The sequence below is a fragment of the Equus caballus genome, chromosome 6 (assembly GCF_041296265.1).
Source record: "Equus caballus isolate H_3958 breed thoroughbred chromosome 6, TB-T2T, whole genome shotgun sequence".
Classification (NCBI taxonomy): Eukaryota; Metazoa; Chordata; class Mammalia; order Perissodactyla; family Equidae; genus Equus; species Equus caballus.
Window position 1 is genome coordinate 3709565 of NC_091689.1, and position 20651 is coordinate 3730215.

Below are 20651 nucleotides of genomic sequence, written 5' to 3' on the forward strand. Positions count from 1 at the left end.
TTATATTATCATAGTATTTCTGTTCTTATTATACACATCAAACATTGGTGTCCATTTAGAGTACTGTATTCGTATTATGTACTTTTTAAAAAAGTGAGCTTATGTCTTAAAATAGTATATGACTTCAATATGATCACAGAACTGAAACTAGGATTAAAGTCTAGCTTTCAGAAACACCTGTTACTTATTCTCAATTTCTTTTAACTCAGGCTAGAGAACATAGTGAACTTTTAATTTTCACTTTTATTTTTATTATGTAATTCTGGTATTTGACATTTCTCAATGAAATTAGCAAATTCAATTTTAGTTTGAATGAACATGAAAAATTAATTTGGACATTTAATTGGAGGTAAAATGAAATGTATATGCTACCGCACAATAGTAAGCAGAATTCTAGCCCAATGTAGCTTAGTCTTATCTTTTACGTTTTCATTTGAAAGATTGTTCTATAGTAAATTTCTTCAGGAGCAGTGTATTTTAGGGATTGTCAGAATTGTTAGTTTATCTCTTTTCCACTCAGTTCCTATCTCTCCTTTAGCTATATAAGAATTTAAAATTTTTATTGGCAATCCATGTTGCAAGTTAGATGGAGAGTTTTTTATTGCAGGGTGAGAACTTTATTATAATTAATTCATTTTTATTATTTAAACTTTGACTAATTCTCAGAAGTATTTGAGGTTACTATGGGAGATATTTGAGAATCTGAAGAATTGGCTTCGGAGGATATCAATGACCATCACAGTATAGGATTAAATTCAAAGTGATGTCATGAAAGCATTGTAATATACTTTGACACAACCTATTCATTTGATATATTGTTTATCCTATCTATGTATTTCAGGAGGTCATAGTCATAAAGTTTGAATATCCCTTTTAAAAATCTCTAGTAATTGAAGTGAAATTAATTGTGATGTGAAATAATAAAATTGTAAAAAATTACTATAGCTTGCAGATTATTAATTATCACTGAGCTTTGATTCTTTACTAAAAGTTGATATGTTCCTCCTCATCTCCAATGACAGAATAATGTGTGTTTTAGAAAAATTACCCAACGTATCTTATAATAAAAGCCAAAAGATCTTTTCAATAGAATTAATAAATTATTGCTTAGATTTATTTTTAACAAAGCAATTTTTATCAAGACTTACCTAGCTAAGTACAATAACAATAGGGGGAAAATCAGCATCTCTCTCATTACCTGCTTTTATAATTGTGCATGCATAAAGTATGCTTGAAGCCTTTGAAAGGAGAGATTGTGCAACCTGAATACTAATTTCGTGAGTACTGTAATTTCACGTCTACTCTCCACGTTCAAGCTGGTTGTGCTTTGAGGAGCAGCTGAGGCTTTATACAAAACTTTGTAAAACATTCTATTTAGAAGCAATTCTTTCTCTTTGCATTATGTGCCCTGGGTATTTTTCTTCCTTTGTACTTTATTTTGAGAACATTTGTATGAAAACAAGATCTTTGTTTCTTACAAGCACATCTGCTCTTGCCGCTTGTAGATTACGAGAAGTCATCATCCTCTGTGACATCATAATCATTTCCATGGCAACCAGTTTGGCTTATACTTTTTTGAAAATACAATGCAAAGTTACAGGATGTCAGCAGCAGCAAAGTGTTTATCTCAAAACAGATACGTAATAACTTCCCAGTTTTCTGCACCTACTGCATGTGGTCCATTTATTTCAAAGCACCAAAGCTTTAGCCTATTGCATTTAATTCTCTTAAAGTCCATGAGACTGTCAATTCCAGTTATTCACGATTTAGAGAAAAAATAGAATGCTCGAGGAAACAAATTCTTGGTGACCAACTTTATTGTACCTCAACGCCCTGTCACATGGTTTGGCTGGTGTTAGGTCAATGAGGGAGGAAATATATGAGACCTTGGTGTTTCATGCTCTACAGTAAATAATGATATAGATTTGAATAACAGCTGGAAGGATCTTGAAGCCCTTTACTTGAAATGATTTTATGAACAGCCACTACATTCACGCAGCCACTTCTGCTGTCACTACTGTGATGAAATGTGGCTATGAAAGACCTCAGAACATAATCATTTGGATGGCGAGCCAAGGCTGCTAAGAAGGGCTGGAACTAGGAACAGACTCTATGGCGTGGTCTGCTACATCAATATTTGTCAAAACCATGAAGTTTTAGTCATGATAACCAAGCAATCCATAAAGAAATATTTATTGAGTACTTGCTGTGCGCGTAGCCTGGTATCGGGGCTCATGTGTGATGTAACGTAGCACACACACAATCTGTGACCTCCCTTCTTTGAGATTCTGTGTAATTATTAGTAATACCTTTATTTTTCAGCACTATGAAAATATTTTTTAATTAAATCCTTTTCTCTTTTACTTAAACAGTACCATTTTATTCAAAAAAGTGGGCATGTTTGATATGAACCACGTTAATTCAGGATAGTTGGTGAGCTGAGCCCGAATAAGCTGTTCTACGTTGAATATTAAGGGAATTTGGAGAGAGAGGGCTCAGAGGCAGCTGCTGTCTTGTGCACTTAGATTCAGAGCAGCAGCAGTAAGATACATGATCCTGGACCTGGGTAGGAAGCAAGTGTCAGTTATAGTAGTATCAAATACACAAAATCATGATTCTGATGACGGATCAGGAATGAGAAGATCGGCATAAGTCCTAAGGACAAAGCATCCAAATCAAGGGAAGAAGGCCTAGGCATCTGTCTAGGCAGAGGCCGGGCAGATGTTGGGCAAAGGTCAAAATGGCAGGCAAATAGAAGTCTCAGCAGTGGGGTGAGCAATGTCGTAGAGGTCCAACTGCATGAATCGAGGACCCAGGCAAGCAAGCCTGAGCTCAGACTAGGGTAGCCATTCACTGTGGAACCAGGACACAAGGCTAAAAACAATTGAAGAGGGTCTAAGGTGTTAAATGTCCCAATGAGTCAGTGGAGTTTTTGCATATATTCGTATATTTATTCATTTATTCATTCATTCAGCACCAAGCTCTCTATTAGACACAGGGGTTAAAAAACGGGCAAAATTCACCTTAAGAAATACATTATACTGGATGAAACAGACAATGAAGAATTCAGCAAATAAATGTACAATTAAAATGTGTGTTATGTATCATGAAGGAAATAAACATAACATCATGATAAGGAATAAAGTACTGGGGTGGAGGGGTGCTACTTAGGTACCACAGAAGGCTCAGAGAGATATAACATTGATTTTTTAAAACTCTTCTTGACCCCACCCATCTGTGGCCCACCAACTTTAAAATTATAGCTATTTAACACGCACATCCATGGTTTGCTGTATTTCCTGGCTTTGTAATCAACCAGTGGCCTCCCTGCACCCAGTAATTCCCACTACCGGAATCTCCTTCGAATCCCTGAATTATCCCATGTATCTGTCCAGTCTCCCAGGTCAGCTGACATCCTTAACCTGATTTGTCTTGTTGCCACTTAAGCCCCCATGATGATAAGTCCCTGAGTTAAAAATAGCTTATTGTGAAGGTGGAAGTTTCTTCCACGTTTGTAATACACAACCCCAGATATCTCAGTGGCTTAGCACATTAGAAATTTGTCTGTTGTTCAAAGCATTTGGTGAGATTCAGGACCTTTCCAAACTTGCTCAGTCGTCCCTTTGGGGGATTGGGCCTAATCTTTGACCTCTCCCTGACAGACAAGGGAAGGAAGAGAGCAGAGGATCCTGGGGAATATTTCTGTGGTCCAGGCACGGACCTGTTGTGCTTCCCTTCTGCCCACATTCCACTGGGCAGAACTCAGTCACGTGGCACACCCAGCTACAAGGGAGGCTGGGAGCATAGTCTTAACTGTGGGCCCAGAAGGAAAAAAGAAATAGGTTTTGGTGAGTACAATAGTCTCTCTTTTTATTCACAAAAAAGTGCATTTCACTCTTTTTCCCACACAAAGGATTTACTCATCCTCTCCCCAAGTGAGATTATCCTATCTAGGCCCCATCCAGCCACTAAATCCAACTTAAAATCCAGGATCTCTGGCTCATGTCTGTTGTAGCTCTCAGGTCCAGTCAGGTCTGGCCTCATAGGCGTCTGGCCTCATAGGCATGTGACCTGGGCAGTTGCACAGGTTCCCACAACCAGATGGGCCCCTGCAATTAGTTTAGTGCTCTGTTATCACTGCCATGAAATTACTAATAGTTTTATCTTTGAACTTGTGTTTTGTAAGGACGTCTGATGAAATAAGTGAGCATGTGCATGACCAAGCAGATATGTGCAATATGAGTGTCCTCCGTTACTTGCTCCCTCATTCACAGTGTTTGTGTTGTCCTATGAGCACAAAATTCCGGTGGACCTATGATGCTGGGGAGCTGATGCTGGGGACCTATGATGCAAGACTGTGTGAGTACACAGTAAGCATATTATATCCACGACTGAGCCAGCCCAGCTCAGACAGCCTGAGAGACCGCTTTCCATTTGAACCAAAAACTTGCTTCAGAAACAGAAGGAAAGCAATGATGTTCTGAGAAACATAAAGTCCAAGGAACTGTATTATATCCTTTTTTCTTGTACTATCTTTCCCTGTATTAGCCAATCACTTACACTAAAATGATATCATAGAGGGAAAGGGAAAAATCGAGCAACCATAGTTCCTTCTTTCCTTTCTTCTTTCGTCAGCATAAGCCAAAGGTAAAGGGCGTTGAAAGAATATGCACACATCCAAATGTAGAATAAAACCAGTTGAATTAGTTGTGGGCAGCATTTCCACTGTCCTGGTAAGAACAAAATGCATATGCGTGTTTGAACCACAAAATAAAAATCGTGTAATTTCAGTAATTCCACATTTGAGTTAAATTAAGAGAAATTCCTCATTTGAGTTGCACGATATAAAGATGAATCATAAAATTAAATATTTCTTTATTGGGAATGACATTAAGTAGCAATATAAAATACCGTGATAAGTCAAAACATACCGTAGAAGAAAGCATAAGGCTTTATATTCTAGTAGCTTTATGGGCACCTTTTTCCGCTTATTGAACCAGTGCCTCCAAATTCTCATTTTGCACTGGGCCCCTCAAATTATGTCACCTTCCCTGGGTCCTCAAATTATGTCATCTTCCCTGGGTCCAGTGATCTAGGTTCTCTCTGCAGTATGACTGCAATAAAAGCTTCTAGTCAGAAAAGGGAAGAATAGGATATGCATAGCAGTCAATGACCCATAGTAATTGTTAACTCCTTCTGGGTAGGCACTGTGAAGGGTGACCACTCAAGATGGGGGGTAGTTTCTTGTTCTGTTTCTGATTCTTCTTTCTGTGGCCTTGGCTGCTCTCTCTGAGAGTTTCTTCCTTAACCATCGTCCTCCACAGCAATATCCTCTCCTTGTGAACCGTGCAGCTTTCAAACCTCTCTTCCTCCCCAAGGGTGGTTTTAAGGCCTTTTTTAACCCTGGCTCGTGGCTTCTTCGGCACTACAATTTCTTCAAAAAAAAATTTAGTAAGTTTCTGATCTATCTGCTTCCAGTTAGTTCCGTGTGTCAGGGTTTTTTACGAGACGTAGTTATGAAACTTACCTTATTCTGTGTTTCCTGGTCCTCAGGTTTTTCCTTCACCTTAATGCAGGTACCTTGAGGCAATCCAAAACAATATGCCATGGTGGGAAAGCACCTCTCTGAATCTGATGTCTACTGAAGGGCAGGGTTGTTTGAGAAATATCAATGTCACTTTGTCGTTCGGGACCATTTTTTATTTCAGGTCCCAAAGCTCTCAACTTTTCAACCATGGAAAGCCCTTATCGCTGAACTTTCTGCTCTTGCCATTCTCTGCTTGAAAGTCAACCCAAACTCGCCCCAGTGCATATCTTTCTTGCTTAAGCAGTGGCCAACTCACTGTCGCACTGGCAGCTTCAACTGCCTGCCCTGGAGCTACAGGCTCAGTTGATTTGTGCTCTGCCTTCCGAGTTCTCCCATGCCAGCGTTACTGAAAACCTGCTGAGGCATAGCAGAACTCTCCAGACCTCCAGCCTGCTGTATTATATTCCTACCTTCTGCTGGCCAGTCACTAAACCAATGCCACTTATTTTTGGGTTTTGTTATAATGGCAGCACATGTCAAAGTACCAGTTTTTGTACTTAACAAGGTAGGATAGCTGCTATAACTAAACACTAAATCTCAGTGCTCTAGTGTACTAGACCTTATTTTTGTTCACATAACTCATTACTGTGAGTTTATGATGAGTGACATACCATTCAGTGATTAAGAGAATTAGGCTCCTTCCATCTTAAATTATTTTATTTTGTAGCACCAAAACGTATTTTTGGAAATCTTGGTTTAAAAATTTTGCTGAAGCAATTAAACGGTCATTTTAGAAGTTCAGTTTATGGCTGTCACATCTGAAAAGGAGCCCTCATAATCAGAGGTAGAACTAAATGGAAGAAATGTATATTTGCCTGCACTAAAAAAAATCATGATACTCAGTTTTCAATCCTATTCAAAAATTTACAGAGATTTTCTTAAAATTTTACTTGTGAATTTTAATTTCCATCTCCTCTGATGTCAGTTAGTAGCTCTTACAAAGCAACCAAAGCAATCAGAAGATTGACTATTTTGATTTTGACAAACACACTTCAAACCCACCGAAATATTTTTAAGCAAATTAGAAAATTCTGGTTTTACATTTTTGAGGTATCAGGATATGAGAGGTATTTTTAAAGATGGCAGATTTACTTACACTGTTTCAGCTACAAAAAAAAATTATAGTAATCATTCCAAAAATGCCTTTTCAAAATGTGCCTTCCATGGCATGAGATTTTTTAAAAAAGTAATTACTATTTCACTCCTTGTTAAAACATTACCTCTCCCGTGAAGGGATTGATTATTTATATTTTTGCAAGTGTTTATTAGGTAGTATAGACACTAATTATCATGGAAAATGTCATCAACCAGAAGCTGACAGTCAAGGAGCCCTTGGGTGTAGCTCATTGAGGTCGGTCTTCCAGGCACAGAAGAGAGTGAGAAGGGGTGAAGAACAGATCTGGAGGAGCCAATGAAGGATATCTGGCACATCCGTGAAATCACTTACTCATACACCTGTGAACTGTAAGAGACTGAAAGTGAACTGACGGGTGAGAGTCAAGACCTCTAGATGTGGAACTCCATCACTTCCCTCAGAACCCCTCCTGTTATCATTTGTGATTAGTCCGTTGGAGTCTCTAAGGGGGATTCTTCTCTCAACAAATTGAGAAATATGACATGTGGCATATGAAGACAAATTATTTTTATTACAAAAATTCTAGGTTGGAGAATGTAGCTTAATGTGAGAGTCAAACAGGCCTGCTAACACGACCCCATTAGCTCCAGACATTAGGACTGGGGCAGACATCCCCAAGAGAGAAGACTGCTCAGTTAAGATTGACAGCATTGAGTCAGAGGGGTGGATCGATTAAGTTTGCCTAGGAAGGTTCCTTCTGATGGAAGCAAGGTGTGTGAAAACAACATTCCCCTCTACCGAAGATGACTTACACAGATCCAGTGAGGGACCCAGGGCCAACCCATACATTAAATACCAGGAACTTTTAATGTATTCTTTTTAGATAAAAATACATATAAGTATACATTTTAATGTTTTCTTCCTCTCACCCCAAGAGATTTTTCTGCAGACCCCTTGAATACACATACACCTCTTTTGAAACTACTGGGCTGAAGAGTACACTGTTGGACCGCTCTTGGCACGTTTAGTCCTAGCCCAGCTCCTGGTAAACTTCCTGGCCAAAAGTAGGAGGAATTTCGTACCTTGTGCTTAGTTTGCCTCTAACACTGTTTTCACTCTCATGCAGATGTGCCAGAATCAGGGTTAGCCCCAGTCCGACTACCCGCCAAGCTCCAGGCCCATCTTCTGCTGAGCATGTTCTCTGGTTCCTTGTGGATGGCTCAGCATCAACCTGTCACAGCTGCTCATCACTGCTAAGCTGAGTGCCGTTGACAGTATGTCAGCCTTATGATTATATATGAAGGACAACACGTCACCTCAATGCACTTAAGTCTTTTCTTTATCTGATGTGAAGGTTAGAACGACTTTTATTTTTTTATCTGCTTAACTCTCAGTAAATCAAGCAAGAAGTTTTAAAAAGATGAAACGTCTTGTAATACAGTTTGTACGAAAAATAGCATTTTAGGTTCCTACCCAATGGCTTCAGAGTAAGAAGAGGATCTGAAGTATCAGAAAGACTAAAATGGGAGAAAACATCTACACTTTCTTCTCTTTTTTTTTTGACAGAAATTGTTTTTTAAATAAACTTTTAATTTTAGAATAGTTTTAGATTTATGGAAAAATAATTGCAAAGATAGTATATAGTGGACTGTATGATTAACACTCAGTCCCAAACCCATTAAATTTTTTTTTTTATTTGGTCGGATTGGTTTGGTTTTTATTTTTTGAAATCATGAGAATTTAATGTCACTTCAAACGATCTGAACAATAATTCTAAGATTTGCGTAAGGAGACACCACTGCCATATTCCAGGGATTTCAGGTAATAAAAACACCCTGCTTCATTAGAATAAGAATTCAGAACTATGACCTCTGGCCTCTGTAAGTAGATTCAGGAGAGTTGAAAACTGCCCCCTGGGCAAATATTTTAGGAGCTGAAGAGCATTCAGCTTCATTTAAGAAACAGCTTGTCATCAATATGCCCAAGAGACTGACAATTTCTATTTATTGCTTAATGAGAATGAACCTGGAGTCTACTGGGGTTGCTTGTCAGCCCCAGGACAAAAAGGAGACACATCTTGAGGAGCAGACCAATCTTAGAAAGGCTAGGAAGGTCACTAGTCTGGGTAAGTTTAGACGCTTGCTGCCCTATAATAGCCCAAAGAGGAGAATGACTGAACTCAAAACGAGGGCAGTGACCACCCTTTGCCACTAGAACCTCAAACCTTTAGAATATAAACTCCTTAGGGGCAGAGGGCCTAATTCTTTGTGTAGAAACTGTGCCTGACACATAGTTGGCACTCAAAAGATATTTGTAGATTGACTGACTGAAGAAACTTGGTGATTTCTACTCTGTATAAAGATTAAGAAGAAGCCACTGAATTGTCGGCATAAGAGAGAAGCCCTAGGAGGAGGAAATTCATAGTTTTACATCCTATTTTTAAACCTGTGGATTCTGAAGAGAAAGTACAGACGTGGTCCAAGAAGCAAACAAAAATCCATAGCCCTTGCATAGAACGTGCAAAACCATTTCTTACTGAAATCTGGAGCCTCTGAATGATGGGGTGTACCGTGGGGTTGAGAATGACCACTGCCTGAGGGAAGATTTGACATAGAAAGGCTTATCAGTAGAGGCCAATGGTGCTGATCACATGTGAGGATAACAGTGAGCCATCACCTCCACAGAGGGTTCTCAGTACCTAGCATGGCTTTGGCAGCTACTTGGAGTGGGGGATGGAACTTGGTGTAAACAAGATGCTTCTTTGGACAATTCTCATTGCTTTACATCATGAGACTTTAGGTCTTTGCAAGCTACATGTTGCAAAACATGTATGTTGATATTTCATGTAATAATAATTGGCATGCTTTGGGATCAGTGTGCACAAGTGGAGAGCATTTTTCAGTTTCTAGGTAGCCACCTAGCCACATAGAAAACACTTAGAGCAATAGATCTTCTTTATGTTATGGACATCTGATAATTATAAAACTTAGTATTTCTTGAGCACTGACTAAGCACTTCAGATTGCTAAATACTTTAATCTTTACAACAACACTATATGGTTGGTAGTATTGCAATCTCCATTTTAAAGATGAGGAACTGACTCTTAGAGAAAAATTAAGAAACTTCAGATCCTCAAACATCTAATAAATTTGGATTCAAACCCTGATTTTGTTAATTTGAGAGCCTGCAAGCTTGATCACTTTGTTACATTCACAGAGAGCTTAATAAAATTAACTTGGGGGCTTTCTCTTTACATTGTTCCATTGTTCTGTCACTAAACAATGTAGTTTAAACAAAATGTAATATAGCCACACGATAAGAGACCTGAATTGGGGTTTGCTGCCTTAAAACTAAGTTTTGTTTCATTTACTTCATCAACAGTTCTGTACTCACCCTTCTTATGTAATTGGCCCTTTGCAGAGAATACAAAGAAGCATAAGACACAGACCCTGCCCTCAGGGATCTTATATTCTTGAGAATAAGAGACCATACATACAACATAACAAATTAAATAATTATAAAATTTGTATGCTAAGTTCTGAGTGAGTTGTACAGACAGACATGTGCCATGGAAGTTGAGAAGAGAGAGGGAGAGATGGGTGCTTGAGTAGGCAGGGAAAGTCTTATGGAGATAGAAGTTGAGCGATTCCTTAGAGAGTGAAAAGGATTTGGGTAAATACAGAGGTAGGAATAATCTGCTTCTACACCTATTTCTTCCTACTAGAAAGAAGGCGAACAAAGAAAGGTAAAAACAATCACTAATGTGTCCATGGGGTAGTAACTAAACCAGTTTAACTAGAATGTGTAATTTGTATTGGGGAACAGTGAGAGAGAAAATGAAAATTAAAAAATATACGAGGAAAACCTTGAAGGGTCAGTCAAAGCTTTACTCTTGTGGGGCAGGGGAAGGGACCTGGGACTTAGAAGGTCGTAGCAAGAAGGGTCAGCTGGACCGGGTGAAGTGGAAGACATCAGATGATTAAGCTCTGGATGGAAGGGAAGAGTAGGTACAGTGAGAGAGGGACATGTGGTAGGTAAATTTATGGTCAAAGAGGAAGAGGATGAAGACTGAAATCTTGATGAGTTTGAACCCTGTGATAACGTCATCTGCAAAGAGTTGGTCATGTGGGTAGAGAGCAATTATAGAGAAGACATATAGCTTAGTGGATCTGAAGAAATCAAAGAATTTAAAATTCTTTATATAATGTGAGCATTCAACAAAGAGTTTGAAATTATTGAGGATGGCACCCAGTTTTAAATACCAAAATAAAAATATGAACCAGATTCGGAAATTCTGAAAATAACAAGGAAGAGTCAGTGTTTTTTGGGAGGTGGAGGCAGAAAGAAAGAAAGAATGCAAAAACATTAAACAGTGGCATATCTGGATGTTTTCAACATCAAAGCAAGAAAAATGGAATAATAATGGCAAGTTAGGGATCTGGAAACCCATGTATCAGCCGATTTCTTTTTCCCATTGAGTGGTTATGAGAAGGGCAGGCAAAGGTGTAATCTTCACTAGAGACTAAACACATGCTGTGGTATCTTCTGGAAAAATCCAGTTTAGCTTAAGGGGAGTGGATAATGAAATGAGGTCAGAAAATGATGACTCCAGGGCTGGCCCGGTTACGCAGTCGTTAAGTTCGCACTTTCTGCTTCTTGGCAGCCCAGGGTTCACCAGTTCGGATCCTGGGTGTGGACATGGCACCTCTTGGCATGCTATGCTGTGGTAGGCATCCCACATACAAAGTAGAGGAGCATGGGAATGGATGTTAGCTCAGGGCCAGTCTTCCTCAGCAAAAAGAGGAGGATTGGCAGTAGTTAGCTCAGGGCTAATCTTCCTCAAAAAAAGAAAAAAAAAAAAGAAAATGATGACTCCACTTTATTTAACACTTTTCAGTGACAATTATAAGTATGGAATCATGCAAGAAGAGTTTAAATAAGTGAAGCAGAAATCTTATCAGATGTAGACTCACTGTGGGAAATGGAAACTTATAAGGATAGAATCAAACCTGAGAGTTGGGAAGTGGTGGTGGCAGGGGACAGTTTTGGACCTCAGACAGCCAGTATGAGTAACACGAATGAGGGGAAGAAGTTAGCTGAGAGGCCTGAGAAGAACATCAGACATTTCCAGGCACAGGACGTCAGGAGAGGAGAGCCTCTCCACGAACATGGCTACACAGGGTCAGTTTCAGTAGCTAGAACAGGATGTCTCACGGTGTGTTGAGCACCCACTCTGACCCATAGAACTGATCAGGTTTCAGTCTTGGAAACATTGACTTTGGGAGCTTACTTGGGGAAGTGGGGAGAGGACGAGGAGGTTCTTGGTAAGATGTAGGAGTCAAAACAACTCTACCTCTAATAACAGCTTTCTCTGTTGGAAACTGAAGGACTATCTGGGGAACATGAATAATTGACATTTTATTGTTTCTTTACTCCAGTAAATTGAATATAATGATGACCTTAACTTACTAAAAGATTTTGAAGTGCCCCCTGAAATCATCAAGAAAAGAATGAATTGTTGTATATTTATTTCTTGTTCTTCAATCATCGTTTCAAACGCCACCTCTTCCAAGAAAGCTTTTCTATGGAAAGGAGGGTGTGTATGGATGCATGGAGTTGTTCCCTAGCATTATTTCTGCATTACCCTCATTGTCAAGTGTTACTTGTCCTCATTTGTGGGTGTGTGTACTTGTGCACACATCTGTGGAGTTCTTTACAATTTTCTCACCTGTGTTATTCCTGTATTCACCACCACAGTCAAGATACTGAACAGTTCCGACACCACACATCCCTCCTATCCTTCCTGTACTCGCTTTTTGAACTAAAAATAAGTTAATAATAATAATGTTAAAAAATGAGTAAATCAACCAGCCTTATGAATCAAGCACTCCAACACATGCTAGTTTTACTACTAGCTTAGGCAGGGCAAGGTTCATTTGCAAATGGTCGGGTGCTTCTGATGTAAATTTCCCTGAGCAACACTCCTTAACAGGCACATCTGACTATGTATTTTTGTGAAGGTATAGACATTTCTTTAGCATCTCTACACGTATTTATTTCTCTGTCCAGAATAGAATTGAGAATACAATCACTCATTATTTATTTAGTCCACACTAAATATCATTTATTTTAATTACAGAGATCTATTAAGTAATATTAACATCAAACTAGTGACTTTGTTATCTGGCTTAATCACCCCAAACTCTTATTGCTCCTTTTATACACAACATTTTACCCATGTTTATCAGATGTACATGATGTTAAAGTCCATTTAGGAAAAATATTAAAACATGAATACACATTGTATTTTATTTGTATTTTAAGTAGGAAAATATATTTAAATGTCTTTTTAATATAAGATATTAAAAATAAAAAATTACCTGGATTATCAACATCCTCTAAGAGTAAAATTATAGTCAGAATAAATACATAAAGCCAATGAATACATTGTTCAAGGGGTGAGAAATTAAAGGAAATTTGAAATTTATGGCAGCAAAAGGGAAATATAGGAAAATGAACTCAGAAGGTGTGCTGCGAATCCTTTAAATGATTTCGGCGCAGACACTAGGCATTCAGGAACTACTCTGAAGAATACTTGCCTAGCTGTGTTCCCTTCCAAGTCATCGGTTCTGTCAGTTGAGGAGATCTCTCGAGGTTTTCTCACCAGGAAATAGAAATAAGTCCATTATTTGTAAGAGATTAAATATTGATCACAATTTTATATTTGTTTCATGTTAAAATCTCTATGTAAGTGCTTCATTATTGCATTCAGTTTCTGTATGATTGTTCAGTTCAAAAAGCAACACAGTAGAATTCGCTTCTGCTGTCAACATAAAAATGTCGATATAAAATAACGGAGATAACATTCTGTGTCGTTTTGTGAGGTGTTGTATAGGATTTTAGCTCTCAACCAATAACCAAGTGTTGAAAAGTGAATGGTCAACATGAAGTATTGGAGGCAAACAACTGAAAGGAAAATGAGCGTGGGCGCTGGACTCACATGGCAAGAGTTCCTGGCTCTGCCACTGAATAAGCAAACAAACTCTCTGTGCCTCGGCTTCTTCATTTGTAAAATGGCCATAATAACAATAATAAAATCTATTCAATAGAGTTGTTGGGAAGGTTAAGTTAGTTGAGACATGTATATCACTTAAAAGATTCCCAAGTACATATTAATTGCTCAATAAATGTGAGCTGCTACTAAATGAGACATACTTTTTTTTTATTTTATTAAGATTATGATAGTTTACAACTTTGTGAAATTTCAGTTGTACGTTATTGTTAGTCATGTTGTGGGAACACCACTTCACCCTTTGTGCCCTCCCCCCACCCGCCCCCCTTCCCCTGGTAACCACCGATCAGTTCTCCTTGTCTATATGTTAACTTCCACCTATGAGTGGAGTCATACAGAGTTCGTCTTTCTCTGAATAAGACATATTTTTTAAAGTAATCTTAACTTTTATCCTGAGTGTCTTATGTAAGATTATACTGAAAAAAAGACATTTATAATTGTTAAAAGAGCGATCTCAGAGATCATGCAATAACACTTGAAACAATCGTTGAAAATTAGCTGATCTTGCTATTAAAATTACTACTTCTTTATCATAAGAATTAACAACACAATTCTGTACACAATAGATTTATAGAGAAACCCATGTAAAAGTTTGCCAGCTAACTTCTTCCCTCTACATGTGTTGATAAGGAGCAATCTCCAGGGATTTCAAAGTATTGCAGAATTTTACAAGTAAATGGAGGGTGTAGTGGGAAGATCGAGGTAGAATAGGTATATAGGCTGTTAGCCTTTGTCTGATAGTTCATTTCCCTTTCTTTTATTTCCTCTGTCATCATTTCTCTGCTTGACATTTCCCAGCACCTTGCTATCCGTTATTGCTTATTTATCATATACCATATTTAATACCAAGCATGACATCGTATTGATCAACCCATTATGTCTTTCCAGCTTGTCCGTCTACTCTGTTCTGATGGTTTTACACATTAGCTCTTTTGAATGATGGTGTAATTTGATTCAGAGTCTCCTGGTACATACTACTCCTCGAGAATATATCAGGCACTTCAGTAAGCGGCTTTAGTTCTTTCTGGCAAACAACACTAGGTTATGCTTTTACCTGCTGACCACTCGTTATTAGTCTCCTTTGCAAGCTTTTCTTCCTCTGCCTGTCTTTTACATGGTTTTCTTCATGTTTTTTTCCTAGATTCTCTTCAATTGCTAACCTTCATGGTCTGCTTGGATGAGCTCTTCTTCAATAGTTCAATTATAATCTATATGGTAAATGGCCCCAAAATCTAGGCTAAACTTCTCTATTTCTTTTTGATAACTCCATGTGGATCTCCTACAGATGTCTAAACTCAGCATGACCACCCTGAACTGATTATTCCCCACCAATCTACGGCAGAGAATGACACCCATAAATGTGTAAATTTTCCTTAACTCCTCACTCTGCTTACCTCCCACAGCCAATCAGTCACCAGTTCCTGATAAATCCACCTCAAAAAACCCTTTCTATTTGGTCCTTTTCTCTCCATCTCTACGGCCACAACCCTATTCCAGGCTACCAGCATCCCTTGCGTGGATTATTGCAAATCTTCTAAGTGGTTTCCCTCCATCCAAAATATTCTCCAGGGATGCTGTCAAAGTAATGTTTCTTAAGTGTGAATCTAATTGTGTCACTCTTCCATTTAAAACCCTTCAATAACTTCTTGTTGTCAGAATAAAACTGAAACTCTTTGTTTTGACTCCTAAGGCCCTTCAAGATCTGGTACCATCCAGGAGTCAAGCTGTTTAGTGGTGAAAGAATAAATTTCTTGATTACATGCCCAGATTTAGATCTTAACTCTTCGTTCATCCTTCCTCCATCCATCCATCCATTATTGATCAACCACTGTGTGCCTGGCACAGTTTTTGCCTGTGTGGATACCACAGTGATGAACGCAAAGCCTGCCCTCCTGGAGCTTTCATTCTAGAGGCACAAGTCAAACGATTAACAAGAGAACAAGTATAGCATGTCAGATAGTGATAGAGAGTTCCAGAGCAGCGGCTGTGATTAGGTGAATGTGCATATTTAGTGGCTTTCAGAGAGATGGCAAAAAGAAGGCAAATCTCCAAGGTAGAGGAGTATTGAATAGCCTCTCTTCCTAACTCAGATCATCTTGGGGCTAAATGTCTCTGGAGCGCATTAAATTTTATTTATCTTAGTATCTAAAAGAATCTCCAGCTGCTGCATGGAGAAGAGCCTGTGAGGAAACAAGAGTGGAAGCAGGGAGACATTTAAGAGGCTATCTGCAGTTGTCCAGGACACAGATGAAATTAGACTAGTAATGGTGGATGTGGTGAGGAGTGGAATGACTCTGAGCATATTTCGAAAACAAAGCCCACAGGACTTGCTGATGGATTGGATTGAAGGACTGGAAAAAAGAGATGTGTCAAGGACCACTTGAAGGTTTTGACTTGAGCAACTACAAGTGGTAGAGCCATTCGCTGAGATGGGAAGGAATGAGGGAAGATTCTATTTAGATTTCAGAGAGGAGAATCAAGGATCAAGGATTTGTTTTGTTTGAGATGCCTGGTACATGTCCAAGTGGAGATGTTAACTAGGCAGCAGGATATGACACTACGGAGTTCAGGTGAGTAGTTTACATTGAGAGATAACATTGGCTGGCATTTGCATACAATGGTTTTAAGCTATAGGATTGAATGAGGATACTGGGGAATGAGTATTGATCAGGAGTGTGTGAATAAATGGCTCTGCATGAAAAGAAATGTATGTATGTATATGTATATATCAGCGGATTAGTCTAACCTTTAGACAGGACTTGCTGTTTCTAGTTTGCCTCAGTCCCCATTACCCACTTTGCTATGCATATGTACTTACAGAGGCCCTATTCACTTGTCTATATTAGCTGTCCAACAGTTTTGACATTGGAGTTTGTTAAACAGGAGTAGTCCTTCTTTCTGGGTCATTTTTATTTTGTTTAGTTACTGCATGCTGTATTACATGCTATTTGTCTCAAATGCCACATCGCTGGTGAAATTGTGTGTCATTAGTCCCAGCTTCCTTAGATTCAGATCAATGTCAGTTATGGCAGTGAAAGAACAAGCTAAAAATACTCTACTTTCTAAATATGTTTTTCAATGCATGTAAAGATTATTTCTCCTTACCTGGAAATTCTTTCATTTCCTCTTATTGAACTGAGAAGTTGGCATACTGTATGTAGCTGCTGGGCTGTGGGTAGCTCAGGAGCAGTGTTTTCAAGCGAAATTACCCGGTTGCCTTGAATAATAATATAAATGTTTTGGGTATCATCTTGGGGAGGGCAATATTGGCACATAAGAAATATCAATACCTTAGCTTTGATCAGTCCTCAAAGTTGAGATCAACAGATTGGAAGAGATTTTTAAAAATCTTTTTCAAAATACGGTAAAGAAGACTTATTTTACCTTAATTTTTTTAAGTAAAGCAATAATTTCAGATGTAATAAAAAGAGCCACAACAGTAATTTATCATGGAAATGATTCAGCGTAGAAAACTTATATTCTGAATACACAGATTTGTCAGTAGGTGAATGTAAGGATCACAGCGTTACCACGGGATGCTAAACATGGTCTGAATCAATGGCTCCTCGCCCAGGGCAGGAGATGGGCTTTCAGCCAGATGCTATAATTTTTGAAGTGATTTTTTTCTTGTCTGGAAGATGTATGCAGTATAACTAAAAGACAATGGAAAATATTTCACATTAAAACCAAGATCATTATTTTATAGCCAACTAGAGTCAAACTTTTCTCTCTTTTAAAATTTTTATCCCTCTTTCTGTTCTCTCTGTTCCCTTTCTGCTCCACCCAACTTTCCCTTCATGGTTTACATGTCTTGTGATATTTTTCTTTTTCTTGCAGATCATACATATAATTTCCTGTGCGGCTCTCAGTATCTCCAAGACCTAGGATGCTCCTTGAGAGGTATGATACTATTTTGAGGTAAGTTATAGCATAAAACTGCATTAGTTACCTCATTTTTGAAAATTATACCAAATTCCCAGATCTGTGGCAAGCCGTTGCTGGTAAAAACATAATCCTAATGGTTTTCATAATTGATGTTTTCAAAACCAGAAATAATTCTGAGCATGTTGCATCCTCTTTTAAGGACTTCAGTGGCGAGAAAGGATTCTGTGTTTTGCAAGGTTTACTAATACTATATTTAGACTTTCTACTGCTGCATTTCTGTAGCAGAAAGACTTAAGAAGTTTTCTCTCACTCTAGTTTGTGAAGCACTAATGGAACATATATATTTCTACTTTTTTTCGTAGAACTCCAGGAATGTATTTTTGTGGCCAATAATTCCACATGGAGTATGAGCATTTTGGCTAGTACTTTGTAAGATCTTTAAAAGAAGACATCATTACACCATCCTGTTGACCTTTTTCAATAAAATGTAAGATTCAGTGAGGGCTCTCCCAGTTAATATTTAAGTTCTTGTGTCCTACTTTAGAATAACTTTTGGAATTAAAATTTCTGCAATGCTTATTGGCCTACACATTAATTATAAACTGCTTGACCTTAATCAATTTCTCTTCTTTCTGTTAGTCCAAATTCATACTTGGTGTTTAAATAACTTAAGGAACATGATCTGACTCATACAAAAGCTCCATTGACTTTTATTGGAGTCGGTGAAATTTTGTCAGACATCCAGAATCTAATTCTTTGCTACATCCCAAAAAAACAAACTACAAGCGAGAAGCTGGTGAACTTTGTGCCGTATAGCAAGTTAATGTTCTTTTAATGTTTTTCCTGGTCTCAATGGGACTTTTTGATAAATATGTAGCATTTATAATGACATTCAGATTCCTGGTAGGTAAGTATTAATTTATAATATATACATACACTTAATGATTTTATTATATAAAATATTAACATTACCATTTATTATCATCATTATTGTTATTTTTCTTAAATGTTCAATTCTAGGCACCCCAGTTAAATGGCATCTGTGTACAGAAACAATAAATTCTTGCTTATTGTTCATTCCTAAAATATTGAGGCATAGTTTTAACAGTGATATTGGGTAGCTGGAAATATTCCTCGTGTGGATGGAAGTGAATTAAAGGTTACCTAAAATAGAATGAATCAAAGGAAGCTAACAATTCCAGAATGATAATGACATAAGGGCATGTGTTCTACCTCCCAACCAAAAAAGTACCTCTTTGATCAAAGTAAATGAAACACATGGGTAAGGTGGCATGGGGTGGGGGGAGGATGCTTACTTTGGAAATTACTGTGTTTACAAACACAGACCACAAATGTCAAAGATTTTCTTCCCAATAGAGTAGAGTGTAGAAGCAAATTAAGGGAAGACGCCATCTCTTTAGAGAGTATAACAGCCTATGGGAGGTAGAGGAAATTCTGGCAGGCCCTGGTAATATCAGAGGGACAGAGCTCCAGGCTGCAGGCCGACTCTGAGAAAGGATGGGGCCTTGGAGCCTCTTTCCCACCACAGTCCAACAACATTCCGAGGCCCTGCTGGCATCCCTGGAATGTAAAGTGAGCACCCAGCCCCTCCTTACTTTGCTTCTCTGCTCTGGCTTTTTGATGGTTGCCTGAGCTCCTTCAGAGGAAGGAGGGGATCTCCCTCCCTATGAAGGCGTAGGTCTGAAATGGAGATGGACAAGCATAAGGGCATCAGAGGAGGTGGAGAAGAAAATATTGACTGCAAGACAAAAACTTAAAAACAGAGGAAACAGCATAAAGCATGAAAAACTGAAACTAAGATGACAGGAAAAATCTTGCTCTGCATCAGTTACCCTGGGTCCCAATCCTGGCTCACTGATTACTAGGTGTGTTCTGTTGAGTGAGTTTCTTAGCCTGTTTGTGCCTCAGTTTCCTCATCTATCACATGAGGATAATAAACACCCTATATATGAGGAGTAAGTAATAAAGTATCATTTAATAAAAGGGATTATGACAGCACCAAGCTCATACTAAGTGTTCTAGAAATGCTGATTGCTTTTATTAAATTAAATAATCTAATATGTTTAGTTTAAATCATTAAATTAAATACTGCTATTATTAAATCCATATGAAAACAGGCTTAAACTACTCATTTATTTAAAAGAGGAACACTAAAATTAGGTCAAAAACCATCTCTCTGGTATATCAAAGACAGACAACAGAAACAAAGTGACTCAAAAATTAAAAGAAAAGGGACAGAATGGCAGAAAAGCTAATTGCCGTTACCCCATCACATTCACTCTTGTAATACTATCCCAATCCCGGGTAAGGCCATCCTCTTCACCCCTGACTCCGGCCTTCCCTGGTTACAGCTGATTGAATCAGGGAGGGACATCTAACCAAGGACAACCAAGCCAGGGTCTGGCTAGTGGCCTGTGCTTTGTGTCCTGGCTGAAAAAGGCCTTAGAGAGGATCGGATTCGTTTCTTAAATTTGGGGAATTAAATGAGCTGAGTGGAAGAGTGTTGTGGAGTGAACTGGTAACTCCTTGTAGCCTTAAATGAAGTTCTCAGAAGGAAAAGGGATGTGTGGAAGGAAGCTTGCCCTGGGCTACCCGGTGGGGAACAGACCAGTGTTATAGTAAATCCCCGTTGCAGGAAGTAGTTTCTGCCCCTGCTTCCTGCTCTGAGAGCACCAGGTGACAGCAGCAGAGTCCTCCATTCAGCTGTGCTTCTTTGGTTAGGACTGGCATCCTGACAGGGAACGTTGTTAGCCTGGAGAATGGGGTGAGCTTGGACTTCCTGGCACCCCGGCCTCTCTCAGGGACTTTGCAGGGCAGCTCCCTCCCACGTGTGATGAGACTTCTCTTTACAAATCCATCCTGTGACCAAAGTTTGGAATGCAGCATGGGCTTCTGGAAGTAAGCGAAGGCAGATTAAGGAAGAAAGGCCCTTTACTGCGAGTTCTAACTGATGTTTCCCTTCAGGGCCCTGAGGCTTAAGCCTTTATTTCTGGAAGAATGGGGAGAGGAGG

The 20651-nt window shown here is 38.7% G+C and overlaps 1 protein-coding gene across 2 annotated transcripts in view; it reads left to right on the plus strand.

Annotated features, from left to right (window-relative positions):
- Positions 1-20651, plus strand: part of SPAG16 (sperm associated antigen 16) — a 1027170-nt gene that overhangs the window by 13263 nt on the left and 993256 nt on the right. Inside the window, exons 1-2 of one of the 2 annotated variants that reach the window (XM_070269234.1) lie at positions 7789-8016; positions 17572-17634. The gene's annotated coding sequence lies outside the window, so the exon portion shown is untranslated. Of the gene's footprint in view, positions 1-7788; positions 8017-17571; positions 17635-20651 lie in introns of those variants that run through there. The other variant, XM_070269235.1, reaches the window with a different exon arrangement.